We start from the raw sequence: 15,743 nt of genomic DNA, 5'->3' as shown, positions 1-15,743 counted from the left end.
CTTTTTCATAAACACCAGGATAAAAATGTTAAATTTAGAAAACCTGTGAAAAGTCCAATTAAATTCGTTTAAATTTAACTATTTAAATTTAGAAAACGTTAAATTTAAATTTAATGTGTGGTTGCATTTGAAATTATTTTAGGAATTGTTACTAAAAAAATTAAATACCTTTGACGAGTTTATTATAATTATTATATTTTATGTGATCAATTAAAAAACTTCCGCTTATGTTATTGTGGGTTAAATTTTATATCTTACTTCTCTGTCTTTCCAATAAAAAATATTATTAAAATATAGCTTAATTCCATTTTGCACCCGTTTAATTGTATTATTTTATTAATTAAATATTTTTTATTAGAGAAATCCAGAGAGAACATTGCGGATTTAATCAAAACACCCATTGAAAAAATTGAAACCGCTTTTAAATGAAGTTTCTCAACGCAAGACGTTTATATCAAAGATGCCACTTACGGAAAACGTTAACCTCCTTTATAAACGAATTGGTTTATCCGATTCAGCCGAAAAATATTATATAAACAAATGACTTCTGAATATTTTTTTGGCGGATTATATACAAAAATAGCTTCCGATTTTTTGTGGTGCCCGATTTTTGTTGGGGCCGAAAATTTAGGTGAAATTTTGAGAAAGTTAAGTAAAAAATTTGGAAATCCCAGTTACAATAATCAAACTTCAGGATTTGGATTTTGAGTGTTCCCAATTTTTTTTATGATGTTAAATTCATTTCCATTAAAAAATATTCAAACATTATAGGTAACACCCTAGATCAAAATTGTGGCGGCCTTGGCCGAGAACGCCTTTTTTCGGTTGCTGGTCAAAATTGTGGCGGCCTTGGCAGAGAACGCCTCTTTTCGGTGGCTGGTCAAAATTGTGGCGGCCTAGGCAGAGAACGCCTTTCTTCGGTGGCGGCCTTGGCAGAGAACGCCTTTTTCCGGTGGCTGATCATTAAAGGAGATAAAACAATTTTAAACGAAATGAATTTATGGTCCATACGGAGATGGCTATGTTACAGTTTACCATTACAAGGATACACAGAACCCTCTTTCGCAAGCTAGTGGAAATAGCTCTCCCCACATCATTACTGCGGCTGCACTTTCAGCCAGCATCTGACAATAACAGAGGAGATGGTCAGGTGAATGTATTCGTTGTCACAAGTGCTTCTTGTTCTTCATCGTCATGTCGTGCTCGGTATTCACTGATTTGGCGTTGCTGCATCTTTGCTTGATGTACAAGTTGAGGAACAGCCAGAGAAGCGTAACGTTGGAAAGGGCATCGAAAAGTAACGCGCCAATTCCGTTGCAACCTTCCTTGCCTGTGAAGTGTCGCGCAAGAAGAGCAACGTAGGTGAGCAACGTGAATGCCAAGTGCACCACCTGGCAATTGGCGGGCAGAAAAGATGACCAGCAACCCCAACCGATGCTGCGGCAGAGGAAATACGAATAAACCACGACATAGAGAAGCGTGGTGGCGAGGATGGTCACGATCTGCAGCGACTGCGAGAATTCCAGCCACGCGTAGCACACGAAAACGACCGCGACGCGGTGGAAAACGTGGAGGAAGGTGAGGGGCTTCTTGCGGAGGATCCATATGACCGTGTCGAAGAGCTGGTGGTACTTTGTGAGGTAGAAGATGTATGACCAGAAGAACACTCTGCCAGAGGGGCGCGTGCCCAGGGGAAAGCACATCACCCATTCCGCCGCGTTTTTAAATTTCCTACTCCAAATCCATCTCGTCTCTCTCAGCTCCACCGCCGTGGCTTCCCAGCAGCCCAAGAAGATGGCCACTGAAGCCAGGACCACGCAGAGGTTATGAATGGCGGGGATAGGACCCAGAGGCAACGGCCTTTTCCTTGGTATGAGCAGAATCTTGAGAAGCAAAATTAGCAACAGGTAGGAGGCAATGGCCAGAAGGGGGAAGTGCCATGTAGAACCCCAAGTGTGATGGTCCCATCTGAAATGCGTGACCATGGGTTGCTCTGCTAACAAGAATCTCACTCCGCCCCTTATATCCCGGCTCCATCTCCATGTCTGGTTACTCATTTGTAAACAAAAATGAAACCCTCGCAACCAGAAAAAACAAACTCCGAGTTGGCTCCCGACAAATCGCGATCCTGATGAGATGGAAATACGAAGAGTGGCCGGGGAATCAAATTTCCCAACTGTGGAGAGAATTCCCAGATGTGTAACAGCTTCACCACACCGATTAGAGACGCAATATATAATGTAATGGTTTTTGGGAGAAGTATCGACACCGCCCAGAAAACCAGATGTTAAATTATTGATCATTCGTTCAACACTGAGGGTTGAATGAGGGCGAAAGCTCTTTGGGTTTGACGAGTCATTCAAAAGACCACACGGACGGAATAAAATACGTTCTCCGTGTTCGTTGAGATACGGGAAAAGAGTTGAATTCTTTTCTGACTGCGACGTGAGGGAGAACCGAGCTTTTTAGACCACAGAGGAATATTTTAAAGTGTAGTTTAATTGCATGTTGCACCAGTTTAGTTGTATTATTTTATTAAATAAATAATTTTTTATTAGAGAAATCCAGAGAGAACATTGCCGATTTAATTAAAACACCCATCGGAAAAATTGAGGCCGTTTTCAAATGAAATTTCTTTCGGATCACAAGACGTTTAAATCAAATATGCCACTCACGGAAAACGTTAATCTCCTTTATAAACTAATTGCTTTTTCAGAAACACGAGGATAAGAAGGTTAAAGATAATTAATTACTCTGATAAGGAGAGTTATTTAAATTTAGAGAATCATTGAAAATGAAAGTGAAGTCTCGTTAACTCATATTATGGGTAAAGTTAAACTTAATGTGTGGTTACATATAAAATTATTTTAAAAAATTTAAATATTTTTTATTAAATTTATTAAGTGTAGTTTAATTGCATGTTGCAGCAGTTTTTTTTTTTGTCAGAGGAAAAAAAAACGTCATAGATTTATATTAAGGATATATAAAGGTCTAGATACAATAACTGAAAAACACTGATACGGCAAGATGCCCAGACCTCATTCATATTGCTGTATGACAATTCTATACCGGCAAGACTAGTGGCTAACCATCCTTATCAGAAAGACCCGGATCAGGAGAGCGACATAAGGGACTATGAGAAGAGCCTAAACTTCTCCCAGATTAATTGAGTTGAGACCCAAAAACTTTACAAACTATACCAAAAAAACAGACCATCAAGAACATATGGATAAAACAGTTGCGCCCAGCCTGCTGAAAAGAGGAACCATGTTCAAAAAGAGCATGTGACATACAGAGTCCGCTTGCAGATCTAAAAAGACGACATCAAAAGAGAAACATATTTATACAAAAAGTTGTTAATGGAGGGACTCATGACAGACCAAAATACGTTGGAAGATAGCCTGGATAGGCTCCTTTGAGTCTTGGAAAGTATGCGCATTCCTCCAGATCCATAGATGCCAGCAGGTAATTATGAACAGTGATCTCCTAGAGGGCGGTTGCCCACTGCACCAAAGAAAGCCTTCCTGAACAGAAGAGAAACAGATGAGAGGGAAAACAAAATGCATAGACAAATCATACCAGATTTGAAGGGATGATGGGCAGTGGAAGAACATATGCAGGTTTGTTTCCGAAGCTTTCAGGCACATCGAGCATCTGCTAAGTCCCTGCCAACATCTCCTTTGCAATGTCTCCCATGTGAGGTTTTTATTCCAGAATAACAACCAGGAGAAGATAACCATCTTCATCAGACAAGCAGCTTTCCAAAAGCACGTAGGAAAAAAAGGATGTGGATTCTCTGAAACAACAGAAAACATGTCTTCATAAATGTTCTTAACGCTGACTGGCTTATGGATGGACCATACCAGGCAATCATGAGCGCCTGTCCTGGAGACCCCCAAGCAAATAAGTCGCTCCTTTGCCGACAGCCATAAAGGAAGCTTCTATCGAGGCAGATGGAGTTCCTCGCCTTCCTTCCAGATTGGTGAGGCACCTGACCACCCCTCTATCAGTTTGTCCCACGTAAAGATCCCCAGCCTATGAAATTCATGCAGCAACGGATGAGGAAATGAGAACCCCTTGCCAGATAAAATGGAGTCGAAGGCAATAAAAATGTTGGATCCAGAATATAGAGTCCAGCGGAATTTTCTCATGAAGAGAGGTTGAACTTTGCGCAAGCTATTCCATATCAGCGAGCCATTTCTGGTTCCCAAGGACCGCTTTCTGTACCAGAATTCTACAGGTTTTCCTTTGAGGTATTTTGTCTTTATGAGATTACTCCACGGCCCGTCCCCAAATATGCCTCTGTGTAGAGATTTGCAGAGCAGTGCGTTTCCAAAGGAGCGAATGTTCTTCAGGCCCCATCCACCCCTACATTTTGGAGCAGCGATGGATGCTATCTTAACAAGATGGATTTTATTCTGTTTTGCATGACCTCCCCAAAGAAAGTTTGCAATCAACCTGTTCATCTGATTAATAATACTGCTAGGAAGATAGAAAATATGAGCCCAATAGACTGACAGTTGACAGAGGACTGACTGTACTAATATAAGCCTACCAGCAAGTGAGAGAAATTTGTATTCCCATTGGGCAATTCTCTTGTAGAATCTGTCCAGTAGCCATTGCCAGTCCCTGATAGTATGTCCTTTAGCCTTTAATGGAAAACCCAGGTATTTGAAACCGTGCTGTAGCGAATTTGGGGCAATACCCAACAGGTTCGAAATCCATTTGACCGTATCCAACTTCATGTCATTATGGAGAAGGAAGGATTTTTCCTTGTTAATGATCAGGCCGGTGGCTCTCTGAAATCTTGAGAGAATGTCATTTATGCAGGTCCAGGAAGCCCTATAGAGCATAGCAAGGATGAGAATATCATCAACGAAAAGACTATGAGAGATGGAGATGTTCTTGCAGATTTTAACTGGAAGGCATCTCTTCTCTGCAACAGCTTTGTTGATCTGACTGCTAAGAGAATTCATGACCAGAATGAACAGCAGTGGAGAAAGGGGACATCCCTGGCGGAGACCCCTCTCAGCTTGAAAAAAAAAGAAGGAATGCCATTCACAATCACCGAGAATTTAACATTCTCTACACAGGACATGACCCAATTGACCCCTTGGGATTTAAGTCCAATTTTTGCTAACAGGATTCTCAAAAAACCCCAATCAACATAATCATAAGCCTTTTGCAAGTCGATTTTGAGGATAGCAGCGTCCATATTCTGCGATATAATTTTAAAGAGGCTTTCTTGGGTCATGGCAACCGCATCCAAGATTACTCTGCGTTTTAGAAAAGCGTGCTGTTCTGTGGAAATATAGGAGGATAGAAGAGGCTTCATACGTTCTGCAACAATTTTGGAAATGATTTTAAACGTGATATTACATAATGATATTGGCCTAAAGTCCTGAAAGGTATCAGCGCTATGTTTTTTTGGAATAAGCGCTATGAATGTAGATGTAGTTGCAGAGTGTATATTCCCAGCCATCCGGGAAGCATCCACCATACCCAACAAATCCCGTTTGAAGAGATCAAAATAGTGAAGGAAGAATTCTATTGGCCAGCCGTCAGGCCCCGGGCTTTTATCCTTCTTGAAGGATTTCATGACCTTTAGAAGTTCTTCTTCAGAGATGGGCCTTATGAAGTCTTCATATTCAACATTGTTAAACATTTCTGGCATATTCTCAATACTCCACATGGCGTCCTGGAGATCAATCTCCCTTCTTCTGTACTGGTTTTGGAAGAATCGAGCTGCCTCCGCCGTGATTTGGTCCTGTGAAAAAAGATTTTTTCCCCGATCATCTCTGATTCTCCAGATAGAGTTTTTTTCTCTTCTTGCATTGGCAAACTTGTGAAAAAATTTTGTGTTCCTGTCTCCTGCTTTGAGCCAGATGGCTCTGCTCTTGAGGCGCCATGATTCCTCCTCTTTTAGGAGGATCATATTTTTCCTTTTTTCCAGCTTTCTAATCTTGTTTTTCATGTAGAAAGAGAGGCGATTGGGGTCAGCCTACTCCCAAAGGCTATCCAGTTCCCTGCGAATGCATATGAGTTCCTCTTTATCCGATCTTTTCTTATTTTTTTGCCAGTTTCTCAAAACTTCTTTCAACCTCTTTAGCTTTTCACGGAAAGGCATGAATGGGGCCAGATCAGAGTCTTGTATGAGCTTCCAATTCTCTGTTATGATTTCATTGAAGGATTGATCCTCCAAGAATATCCTGTTGAATTTGAAAGAGTATCCCGCTCTGTATTTGTTCCCTTGCCAGGTTAGGGAAATAGGCCTGTGATCTGAAGAGTGGTCTTTTCCGACTGTTACAACAGGCATACCCATAAATCCAATAACACTGGCATGTATAATAACTCTGTCAATCCTCTTAGCTGCATATGCTTGTCCGGTTCTACAATTGTCCCAAGTCGGAAACATTCTGTCAGGAGCAATATCCGATAAGTCCCTGTAGAGAAGCTCTTTCTTTATTCTCTCTGCCAGAGGGTCGAAATTCCTGCAGTTCCCCCAGCACTCATTAGAATTGAGAGTCAAGTTAAAATCGCCGGCTATTAGCAGCGAATCGATCTCTAGAATGTGAGAGTCAAAAAGTTTTTCCCAAAAGGCCAATCTGTTTTTGTATGGAGCATAGATGTTCAGCATGTTGAGAGAGCAAGTTTGTCCTCTGATTGAAGCATGTATTAAGATTCCTGCAATGCATTTAAATGCTTTAGCCTTGACCCAGACCGGATCCCACAGGACCGCCAGGCCACCCGATTGACCGTTTGCTTCCGTGGCCACCATATGCCACGCAGGGAACATTTTTCTAAAATATACTATGGATGCAAAGCTGGGATGCATGGTCTCCTGGATGAAAATGATCTTCGGATGGGACGAGTAAAATACATCCTTTAGCGCATTAAATTTAGGGGCTGCGCCCAATCCCCTTATGTTCATTGAGATAAGGAAAGTCATTTTGATGCTTCACCGGCCTCGTATGCTCTAAGGGGCCGAAATTCAGGTGAATCCAGAACCGGGACTTCCACCAGAGAAAAATTTCTCACATCTTGTTCAGAAGCTACAGTCCTCCCTCTAAAATGGCGAGTACCCCCCTTGGATTTCTTCCTGACAGTGATGTTTTTAGCAGATTGGGGACTGATGAACGGATTGGGCGAGCTGGACGGCTTGTGAATGGTAAGCGGTTCAAGTACCAGTGAATTCCTATTAAGGATGCCGTCTATATCACTGTCAAAGTTGTTTTCCAGAGAATCTGGGGAAGCATTACCCGGGGAGCGGGCATGATGAGGGTCGAAATCATGGGGCCGGATAGGTTCTTTTCCCTTCGAATCACCCTGACAAAGATTAACCGGAGACGGAGAGGAGGATGAGATTTGTATAGGAAGAGAGCCTACAACAAGGTCAGATTTATTCATATCAGGCGGAGGAGGAACTGGAGTGTCCTCGCGTGGTTCAGGAATTTGAGAGCTTATAGGTGGCGAGGAGACTGAATCTGTGCGGACTTGTGAATCTCTATAGGAATAGAGGGGATCAGGTACAGAAGGAGGATCTGAAGGCTGAGACTTTTTTCCCATGTTTTGCGACTGATGTTGCATTCCAGAGACCCAAATACCGGCTTCCTGGGAAAACTCAGACTCAGAATGTCTGGCCTGTCTGATATTCGATTTTCTGTTCTTATGAAGTAATCGACGGCTACAGTTCCTGATCAAGTGGCCCGTCTTATGACAAAAGGAGCATCTAAAGGGGATACCCCAAAAATCTAGTCTTTGTAGGATTTTGCTATCTCCCCATGCGATTTCTAAGTGATCTGGATAACCGCCTTTGTATGGCTTTTCGATAAGAACCCAGGCAACTCTCTTGTCCTTCACCCCTCTCTGGAGTCTTCCTCTGTATTGATCCTATGTCCTTATCTCTCTCAATCCTTTATTTCTCCATATTCCGAGATATCCTCTTGTCTGAATTGTAATCTTTGATTCTGACTGCCCTGGCATTCACAATTAAAAGCTTTCACTTCGGGTCTGTCTTCTCTCAGTTTCACAGTCCTTTCTGCTACGGTCGCCTCCTCCAGGTCTTTTTAAAATAGGGGGTAGTTTTAAGGAAGGTAGTACTTGGTGTTTGATCGCCGTTTATGGCACAAGTGGCTGACAGTGACAACACTGCTATTGGGTACCCCTTCAATCCCATTATCTGAAATGGATGACTCGGACTCTTCTGCCACGCGAGCGCTGGTCCAGGCAGCAATACAAGCTGAGGAGGATCGGTACAATCATTCTATTACTCCAGGCTGGCAAGCCACCGTGGAGGATATGATCATAAAGCCAGCCTGCAGAGGATCACTTAAGTCAAATAAGGTCTCTTCCAATAATGTTGTTTCCCCTGCTACCTTCCTTACCAAGGATAGGAATCCAGTCAAGACCGACCCTTCTCCAAAAGCCATATGTGTAGATGGGCTCACCCTCACAGAAAGAATCGATAGCTTAAAGAAACTGTCGCTGGTAGGGAAATGGCAATTTCCCGAGATGGAGGATCAGGACATGCGTAAATGGCTATCGGTAAAATGGGCTCCCCTCATTGGGTATACCCCAATCATCTCCCGCCTAATGAAGGATTGGTATTCCTTCCATTTTCTGAAAGAGTCTGACGTGGAGATCATTTTCAAAAATCCTTGGGTCTATGGAAGAAGTTTCCTAGCACTATCTCGCTGGTATATAGGTTTTGACCCCTTAAAGAACACTCCTTCTAACTGCTTGATCTGGGTGAAGCTCCCAAATCTGCCCTTGGAGCTATGGACGGAAGAATCTCTATCAAAAATAGGATGTTGCAGCAGTTTAGTTGTATTATTCTATTAAAAAAAACTTATTAGAGAAATCGAGAGAGAACATTGCCGATTTAATTAAAACACCCATCGAAAAAACTGAAGCCGTTTTCAAATGAAATTTCTTTCGGATCACAAGACATTTAAATCAAATATGCCACTCACGAAAAACGTTAATCTCCTTTATAAACTAATTGCTTTTTCAGAAACACGAGGATAAGAAGGTTAAAGATAATTAATTACTCTGATATGGAGAGTTATTTAAATTTAGAGAGCCGATGGAAAGTCTAGTTAAATTTAGTATGTGGTTGCATATATGTTATACTCCATATGCAGCTCTTACTTGTATTTTCTCTCATGGGATGTACATGACTGTATATGGTCTGTTTAATGGGGTTGACTGTCATAGCACCCTGGATTATCTAGTTCTATGATGAACCATGCTAAGGAATGTTACTATGACGTATATGATCCAACAAATTAATATAAATCTAGTTTTTTTCATACAAAAAAAAATTGTCGAACTAATTAGATCTTAAAGAGCTAGTCAAGTGTAAAAATTAAAATAACAGTTCAATTAAAAAAATTTGCAAAATGTTTTGTTGAACGACTTGGATCTTGAAGAGTGAACTAGTCAAGTGTTAGAATTAAAAAAATAGTCCAAATAAACAATTATTTGTTGTTTTGTTATGTGTTATCACTCATAAAGTTTCTCTTGGTTGTAGGAGAGAAGTTTCCATGGTAACCTTTTCACTCTAACTTACAAATTGAAGGCTAGCCCCTTTAATCCAGATAGGGCTCTCTTTGACCTTTACACTGTGGCTAGATGTTGAGATAGGTTATGTCGATGTAGGGTTTGGTTGGACCTTAAATCAATAGTTCATTGGATGATGGAGTCAAATAGCTAGGGTCTAGATAGGTTTACCAAGATAATTTGTTGTTTGATCATGATTAATAAAGGAAAGGTGGATATCAAATCCTAGACCTTTGTCAATTGTTGTAGATGGATGAAGAAAAAGAATAACAATCCACTACAATAGGGAATACCAGTGAATCCTATTGTAACTTTAGAGGACTAGGATTGGAACCTTTAAAAACTTAAACCAAAGCATTAAAACAAAGATGAATTCTGAATTAATTTATCTTTTCCAAACATTCATAAGGAATGCATTTGTGAGATTATTAAAGGAGAACTTGAAAAACACAGAGAACATACATACTAAAACCAACTATATCATGGATATTTATATCACTAGTTAGAATCTACTGATCTTTGAAAATGAAATAATTAAAGTATTCCAAAACACATAGACAATGACTATATCATTTTAGAAAAAACAACCCTTTATTCATCTGAAATATATAGAAAATACTATAGAGACAAGCTCCTTGAAGTATGGTAGCAATAATTACAAAATATTTACATAATTTGATATTTTAATTAACAAAAATAACAAAAACTGTATCATCTTAGCTACTGGAATCCTTAATTTGATACATAATCCATGGTCAAATCAGAGCACAAGCTTGTTATATGTTCTTGTTGCTAGTATCCTAGAAGAATAGCGAGGTGCTGCAAGATAGGATATAGAATGGTCCGCTACATTACAGGCTTGATATTTGAAGCTAAACGTGTGTTCCCTCATTGTAGCCAACTGATGCATGAACCTGGAAATGATGCCAAAATTGTGTGACTGTCTGCCTTCTTCATTGCTTTCTTTCCTTATGTTGACTTGTACTCTTTTAGCCACAAAAATATTTGATATCTTACCAAGTATAGTAAAAAATGATTACTACTTGATGATTAACCAAGACTAAACAAAAATGTTAAATATCCATTAAGATTTGGTGCAACAAAATTAGGGTTCACTGTAACGAAATTAGGGTTTATGCTATACCCTGCCCCTGAAGTCAAATGATCACTTTCCTATGTCTTCTACAACCTCAACAAGGATATCTAGCTTATTTTGACTCCTTGTCACCCTTCTCGTAAGTTTTTGTGGACTTTTATCATCTTTTAGGGTTTTTCCTTTGTTCTTCTTAGCATACTCTGTTTTCCTCTATCTTTTTCTACTCTTTGAAGTCTACTCTGTTTTTTCTTCTTCATCAAGGATGATAGTTGTTTCTTTAAACTTAGGATTCATTCTAGCTTTGAAATTCAACCTCAGTTTTTTAGTAGGACGAGTGTGAGGTATTTTGCCTTGAACCCTAACATTTGTCTCGACTTCCTCATCCTTTGTTTCAAATTTATCTTTACCCTTTTTGCTTTTCAAGATTTTTTGTTTTGTTTCTTCCTCCTCTACCATAATCCTCTATTGGCTTTTTTTGCTTCTAGCCTTCCCTTCATAAAGTTCAACCTCTGACATCTTCACAGGGACCTCCTCATGTTTTTCAACCTGGGGTTGGCTAGATTCTTCTTTGGTCTCATAAGCTACAACTTGAGAAGGAACTTTCTTTGGCCTCTTTTTTATCTTCTAGGTACATATGGGTTTGGGTTCTTTTGCCTCATTTGCCTTACTTGTTCTACTTTCTTATTCAAATCATGAGTATATAAAATCTTAATGAGACTGTGATGACAAATATCTTGAGCTTGTAACTCAAGTCTCTTCCTTGCCTTAATGCACATTTTCAACAAGTTATGATGTATGAAATATGGCAAATTCATTTTCCTAAAGACTACTAAGTGACAAAGAAACCTCATGTGATATAGGTAATCTTTGGAATACCTACCTTCACAGGTGAAGAATAGTTGGACAGTTCTAAGTGCAACAACCCATTGAGGTTTCAATATTCTTTGGAGGACCCCTCCATCCCAATATTGATTTTGACAATCTTCTTTCAGGAAGAAATTTAAATCCACATTCAACAACCTGTACTTCTTGAACCATCTTTCACCTTCTACTGGCAAACTCTTTGCTTCAGAAAATAGACACCTTTGTGACATGAAATTTCAATGTCCTGATTCTAGTTGTGTTTCCATCAAAGGAGAAGATAAAATCATGGCACTTGCTAAGGTTATACCAATTAAAACATTGAAACACTGGTTTCCAACCTACATCTCTGAAAAGATCAATCATTTCAGGTTACACTTTGAAGTACATGCCATAGGGTTCAAACTTATTCACGTTGTCAGACTGGCCCATTTGGAATGCTCCAAGACCTGCAAACACCTTTACTGACCTTGAAATACCCTAACAGAGGACTGCAAAAAAACTAACAACCTTTCTGCATTGGAAAACAACAAATTTGGGTTTGCTGGAAAAATCGGTTTTAAGAAAAACATGGCAAACTAGGGTTTGATCTTAAAAGGCTCAATTGGGCTAAAACTGTTGGAAAATGCCATCTCATATAGGTGGAGGATCAATATTTTACAAATCACCACTTGATCCATAAAAAAAGATGGGTTAACGGGCCAGAAATCAAGTTTTAATTTTTTTTTCGAAAAGCGCTACGAAAACATTTTGTAGCGATAACCGGATTTTTACTATAAGTCAAATTTTTCATAAACTTGGGGTTAGGTAAAATAGATGTAATGACACATTTCCCTGGGCTTAGAAAACCTTATAATGAATACAATACCTCCCTTTACATGATTATGACTTTCAAAAGGATAAATTGACATCATTGTTTTGAAGTGAAGGTGTAAACCTAATGCTAACAATATGAGTCATTTCCTCTTTTGGAAAAAGAATTGTTTTGACTTTCTTGTCATTTGTATATGCCTAGGAAATAGAAACCGTCTTTCCTTCAGTACCCTTGCCTTGAGATTTGAGCAATCACTAACCACATACTCAATACCATACTAGTTGCATACTTAGTCCCAACCAGATACATATTTAGTCCAAACCACTTTGTTACACAACCAAACAAGGATAAACATATTCAACATCCTTGCTGGAAATATATGTCACGAGATTGGTTCAATAGAGTGAATATAGGCAACATTCATGCTGGAAGAAACGACCTTAAACTTGGCCCAACAAATGAAAAATAATTGATTCTTATATACAAATCCACCAAGTAATTGATGTAGGCCTCTCATCTGAAACTAACATGTATACATGATAATGCAAGTCAAATGGAGGAAAGGTAAACAATGAACATCAATATTTAGATGAAATTGACGGGTTGGTTACTCCGCTAATAATGAAATTTTCCTTGGAAATCCATTGCCATCATTTCGTATGTACACGCATGCCTATTAGCATAGTTTTGATACTCTACCCAAGAGATAGAATGCTTAGAAAATATTTGCACCTTTCTGCAGTGTATAAGATTGGGTAGAGTCTAGATAATGTAATTATCTTTACTTATAGGGTTTTAGACAATGCATGATAATAGTTTATGGTAAAATATATATTCGAAGGGTCAAAAAAACCTCGAAACATTATTGGCATGCCCTTTTCCATGACTTGGAGGCCTATTATGGCACAGACCTATAATCTGTCATTGCAACATTATAAAGGTAGAGTTTGAATTCACCGAATTAGTGTTTTGTCCTATGGAGTGCTAAGGTTTTTGTAGTTTATTTTGTAACATTCTCGGATACCAAAGAAGCAATTGGAACAAATTCCATTTTGCATTAGATCATCATTTAAGCACTTCTTGAATGTATAGGTAACAAGCTCATATGTTGTGTAACTTCAAGAAATGAAATTTTAGACCTTCTTGACCTAATTATGTTATAGATATAGTTACTCCAATAGGCAGCAATAAGTTGGTTTCAATAATCAAGGAATCAACCAAAAATCCTGTGCTTAATCATGCTAATAGAATCCACCATGTATATGTTGCTAGCAATTTGGATGTGGAAAAAACACATCATTGTGGATGTAATTACAAATTATTATGTGGCTTGCAATGCCATGCCATGGAGACTTGATGAGCTCATGGATTGAGCAATGCATACTTATAGAAAATCTATGTGATAGGGTACATGTCAACATTTCCATATATGTCTTCTTCCACTTTCGTCTTGCTATTTCAACAAAATTATTTTCTAAGTCTTTGCTTAATTGCTTGATTCATTGTCTTCCCTATTAGTTTTTAGCAATCTCTATCTCCATGCTGCTTTTATGAAGGCATCGATTTGCCCTTACAACACAACCATGTTCCAGATTTCGATAACACAACCATGTTCCACACTCATCCCTCTACTTTATCAATTCATGTTCCACACTCATCCGTCTACTTTACCAATTCCTTCCCATTACCCGCACCCCACTCCTATCCCACCCCTAATTCCTCACCCCTTCCACATCCACATCCACACGCTACCTCTCATATTTACACCTTTTAGTACTAATATTCATGTTCGAGATATCATATTTTAAAATATTCAAAATGTTAAAAAAACATGTACGATTGTTTTTCAAATTGGAAAACTCGCAACCAAATATTAAATGGAAAAGTCCAAAAGTATAAAATACTGTAAATTCTTTTTTAAGTCATACAATTTTGACCCCTAACAGGAGTTCCGGTCACTTCCTGGTAGTTTCTCTCTAAGCGTGAAAATTGTGAAAAATTAGATTCAGAGAACCATTTGACTGCTAGCGGGTTTTGGAAATATAGGTTCAGAGAACAATTCTGAAATAAAAACCACATCTGTCCGAATTTTGAACCAATAAAGCCAAGCAGCTTAGTACTAATATTTCCCATCATTTACTTTGCTTTACTGAAGTTACAAGTAGCACAAATCCATCTTATTCTTATGAATGACGTGCACCTGGAATTTGATGGCGTCAGCTGATGTAACAGATTCAACATTATCAAAAGTAAAGATGTCTGTTAAAGCCGGGCTGCACATAGAAACATTTGTAAAACGAAAAATATATGCGCAAGCAAAGATTATAGAATAAAAACATTGCAATAAAAACATCAAACAAGGTTCTCTGTTCTGCAATCATCATATGATGAGCTTATAAGAATTTACAATTATAGTTTTAATCGTTCGTGTCAGTACAATGCATTTTTATGGATGATAATTCTATCCTACATAAATGTATATACTTTATTCGTTTTGATTGAGCAAAATATAATTATAGAAAATCTATGTGATAAGGTACATGTCAATATTTTTATATGTCTTTTTCCATTTTTCTTTTAGTTTCAAGAAATTTAATTTCTAAGTCTTTACTTACTTGATTCACAATCTTCCCTATTAGTTTGTGGCTATCTTTATCTCCTCATTGCTTTTATAAAAGCATTAGTTTATAACTATCTCTATCTCCTCTTTTATAAAAGCATTTGATAGCCCCAACAACTTGCTAGATTTCTATAACACAATCATGTTCCACTCGCATTCCTCTACTTTACCAATTCCTTCCCATTACCCTACCTCCCTTCCTCTCCTTCCCATTACCCTACCTCCCTTCCTCTCCGGATTCTTCAAGCATTCCACATCTACATCCTTATGAAATTCCACATCCACATCCATATTTCATGTAACGCTACCTCTAGTATTTACATCTCCTGGGCTAACACCAACATTAATATTCATATTCGAGGTATCATATCTTAAAATATTCAAAATGTTAAAAGAACATGTACAATCGTTTTTCAAATTGGAAAACTCGCAACCAAGTATTAAATGGAAAAATCCAAAGGTATAAAATACTGTAAATTCTGTTTTAAGTCATGCAATTTTGACCCCGCACATGAGTTCTGGTCACTTCCAGTGTACTTTATCTGTAAGCGTGAAAAATGTGAAAAATTAGATTCAGAGAACCGTTTGACTACTAGTGGATTTTGGAAATATAGATTCAGAGAACAAATCTGAAATAAATTCCACCGCCGAAATAAAAACCACATCCGTCGGAGTTTTAAACCAATAGAGCCTTGCTTTACTGAAGTTACAAACAGCACAAATTCATCTGTCTTATGAATGACGTGCACCTGGAATTTGATGGCGTCAGCTGATGTAACAGATTAAGCATT

The 15,743-nt window shown here is 38.6% G+C and overlaps 1 pseudogene; it reads right to left on the bottom strand.

Moving 5' to 3' along the window:
* Nucleotides 1-789: 789 nt before the first annotated feature.
* On the bottom strand, nucleotides 790-2,360 carry LOC149155532 (fatty acid elongase 3-like pseudogene; annotated as a pseudogene).
* Nucleotides 2,361-15,743: the final 13,383 nt, after the last annotated feature.

Source organism: Pinus tabuliformis, chromosome 9 (assembly GCF_031772625.1).
Source record: "Pinus tabuliformis cultivar Carrire ecotype Pingquan chromosome 9, CPIR1, whole genome shotgun sequence".
NCBI classification, from domain to species: Eukaryota; Viridiplantae; Streptophyta; class Pinopsida; order Pinales; family Pinaceae; genus Pinus; species Pinus tabuliformis.
This window is presented reverse-complemented; position numbering and strand designations above follow the sequence as displayed.